This window comes from Mus pahari, chromosome 16 (genome assembly GCF_900095145.1).
Source record: "Mus pahari chromosome 16, PAHARI_EIJ_v1.1, whole genome shotgun sequence".
Taxonomy (NCBI): domain Eukaryota; kingdom Metazoa; phylum Chordata; class Mammalia; order Rodentia; family Muridae; genus Mus; species Mus pahari.
The window spans coordinates 63,449,759-63,453,681 of NC_034605.1; positions in this window are offsets into that span (position 1 = coordinate 63,449,759).

The following is a 3,923-nucleotide window of genomic DNA, read 5'->3' on the forward strand; positions in this document are numbered from 1 at the left end:
TTCATCCTTAGTCATAATATAGACATTGACTCGTCCTCCTCCTCCTCCTCCTCCTCTTCCTCCTCCTCCTTTTTCTTCTTCTCCCTCCCCCCCTCTCTCTCATACACACACTGTACCACCTGAGTAAATAATTTGTGGCAATAGGCTGTTTCCTATGAGCACATGTAGTCTGAGAACCCGACCTCAGCACTCAGGTGGACGCAGACATTTGTACCCACTGAGCCTCCTGACAGCATGAGATTTTTACTTTCCTTGTTAGTTCTTTTCTTTTTTTTTTCTTTTTTTAATTTGGAGTTTTAAATAATTTCCAGATAAATAACATTCAAATGTCTTAGACACTTGGGTGGATGGGTTTTCTTCCAATGTTGATAGTATTATTTAATACATTTTTAAAACTTTAATCAAATTGTATGTTTTTCTTCTAATCAACTTTATGTTACATACAAAAATCAGTAAAAATTCCTCTTCAACAATATGGTCCCCCTGTTGTTAGGTGGATAAACAGCCCCACTTGATTCTGGGAAGCAATGATCCACTTCCTGCAAAGCTGTGAGGTGTTACTCTAGCCTCCCACCCAGCATTTCTTCCCTGAGCTGCCTCTGCAGGGCTGCTCCAAGCTGGCCTGTCAGGCAGCAGGACTGCAGACCTTCATCCTGGAGAGTTTGTCCACACCTGGGAAGAGGGAATGCTACACAGAGAGGAGAGAAGGTCTTGTGCAGACACACCCTGCTGTGCTTCTCTACTGGGACCAGAAACTCTTGGGAAACCACATTCCAGCAGGACTGTGAATTCTTCATCAACCCTAATCTCATACCCTGCTTTCCAGGACACTTGTATGTTAGTGACTGAAGTTCCACATAGCATTTAAATTTGCCTAAACAAACAGATATCTAGTACCTTACACACACACACACACACACACACACACACACACACACACACACACACACACACTTAAAACCCAATTTATTCACTTTATATCCTAATCACAGCCCCTCCCTCCTCTCTTCCCAATCCCATCCTTACAAGCCCTCTCCCAGTTGCCCCCTTCCGTTTTCCTCAGAGAAAGGGAACCCCCCCCCCCATTTGGGTACCATCCTACCCTGGACATCTAGTTCCAGCAGGGCTAGGCACATCCTCTCCCCCTGAAGCCCAACTAAGAAGTCTAAGTAGGGGAAAGGAGATCCAAAGGCATGGCACAGAGACCGAGACAGCCTCTGCTCCACTTGTTAGGGCACCTACACAAGCTGCCCTAACAAGTATATTGCTACACATGTACATGGGGTCTAGGCCCAGATCCTGCATGCTCCCTGGTGAGTGGCCCAGGCTTGAGGCCCCATGGTCCCAGGTTAGTTGACTTTGTGGGTCTTCTTGTGGTGTCCTTGACCCCTGCGATTTGCTCATTTGTATCACCCCCACTCTTCTACAAGACTCCCTGGGCTCTACCTGATGTTTGGCTGTGGGTCTGTGCATCTGCCTCCATCCACTGCTGGATGAAGCCTCTCAGGGGACAGCTGTGCTTGACTCCTGTCTGCAAGCATAGCAGAGTGTCATTAATAGTGTCAGGTTTTTCTCTTTCACATGGGATGGGTCTCAGGTTGGGGCAGTCATTGGAAGGCAGTTCCCTCAGTTTGTGCTCCATCTTTATCCCTGAACATCTTGTATGCAAGACAAATTTTGGGTTGAAGGTTTTGTGGGAGTATTGATGCCCCCCTCCCTCCTCTGGAAATCCTTCCTCGCTAAGGGGAGTGGCCACTTCAGTCTCTATATCGCCTTCTGATAGGAATCTAAGCTAGATCACTCGTCTTTCACATATTAATCTCTATTTCTTTTTATGTTTGTTTTATTTTTGATATTACAATTTAATTACATTTTCTCTTTCCCTCACATATATCCCTCCCTATTCTTCAGCTTCATGGTCTCTGTTTACATAAATTGTGTTTACATACATATATGAATTTGCATACACATATATATTCCAGAAAACAACCAATCTAAATGCGGATTTGTGGACGCCAAGTCCACATGGATACATTTATAAAACACTCCCACACCCAAGACTAAGGAACATTTGGGGAAAAAAATAAACATTGTAAAAGCTAGAGGATCAAGGTCATTGTGGTGAGCTTGTCTCTCCTCATAGCATCAGGAGCTAACTCATAAAATCTTACCAAAATAATTATATAAACCTGGGTCAGTGTCATCCATGATTCCTATAACAGAGTGAAAACTATGACAACTGCCTCTACCATGCCCAAGGTGCTCCAAATTTTAAATTATGTGAAAAAAACCCCAAGTTTTGAGGACATATATAAAAAAAATTAAGCAACAAATCTGAAGGTATCAATAGTCACATCAGTCACTGAAACACCTGTGCATACATCTATGGAATGATGCTGGCCCAAATCATATCAAACTCTTGAGTCTCAGGCTATCCCACTGAAGACTTCTTTGTCACATGCATTTATGGTCAATAACCATCTATTTCTTTAGGTTAGGGAAGTTTTCTTCCATGATTTTGTTGAAGTTTTTTTTTGTTTTTTTTTTTTCTACCGTGTTGAGCTGGAAATCCTTGCCCTCTTCTATTCCTATTATTCTTAGGTTTGGTCTTTCCATCGTGTCCCAAATTTCCTGGATGTTTTGGGATATTTTAAAATTTTTACCCTTCATATTTTCTTTGACTGATGGATGGTTCAATATCTTCTGTGGTATCTTCTATGCCTGAGGTTCTCTCTTCCATTCTCGTATTCTGTTCGTGATGCTCTGATCTCTTCCCTGGGTTTTCCATCACCAGGGTTGCCCCACCCCCCTTTGTGATTTTGTTATTGTTTCTATTTTTTTTAAGGACTTGGACTGTTTTCTTCAATTCCTTCACCTGTTTGAATGCAATTTCCTCTCTATTTTTAAAAGAGATTTATTTGTATCCTCTTTAAGGGCTTCTACCTGTTGGTCTGTGTTTTCCTATATTTCTTCATGAGTGTTATTTATATCCTCCTTAAAGGCCTCTATTGTCTTCATGAGATGGGATTTTAGGTCAGAATCTCACTCTTTAGGTATGTTTGGATATTCAAGGCTTGGTGTGGTAGGAGCACTGGGTTTTGATGATGTCAAACCATACTGGTTTTTGTTGCTTTGGTTCTTGCACTCGCCTTTTGCCATCTGGTTACCTATGGTATTAACTGGTCTCTTATGGGACATAATGAAAGCAGTGCTGAGAGGAAAACTCATAGCTCTAAGTGCCTCTGAAAAGAAACTGGAGAGAGCATACACTAGCAGCTTGACAGCACACATGAAAGCTCTAGAACAAAAAGAAGCAAATACACCCAAGAGGAGTAGACTGAAGGAAGTAATCAAACTCAGGGCTGAAATCAATTTTCTTAGTCAGAGTTTCTATTCCTGAACAAAACATTATGGCCAAGAAGCAAGTTAGGGAGGAAAGGGTTTATTCAACTTAAACTTCCACATTGCTGTTCATCACCAAAGGATGTCAGGACTGGAACTCAAGCAGGTCAGGAAGCAGGAGGTGATGCATAGGCCATGGAGGGATGTTACTTACTGGCTTGCTTCCCCTGGCTTGTTCAGCTTGCTTTCTTATAGAACCCAAGACTACCAGCCCAGGAATGGCACCACCCACAACGGGCCTTCCCCCCTTGATCACCAACTTAGAAAATGCCCCACAGCTGGATCTTATGGAGGCATTTCCCCAACTGAAGCTCCTTTCTCTGTGATAACTCCAGCCTGTGTCAAACCAGCCAGTACATCAACCAAGTAGAAACAAAAAGAACTATACAAAGAACCAACAAAACTAGGAGCTGGTTCTTTGAGAAAATCAAGATAGACAAACCCTTAGCCAGACTAACCAGAGGGCACAGAGACAGTATCCAAATAAATAAAATCAGAAACAAAACGGGAGATATAACAAT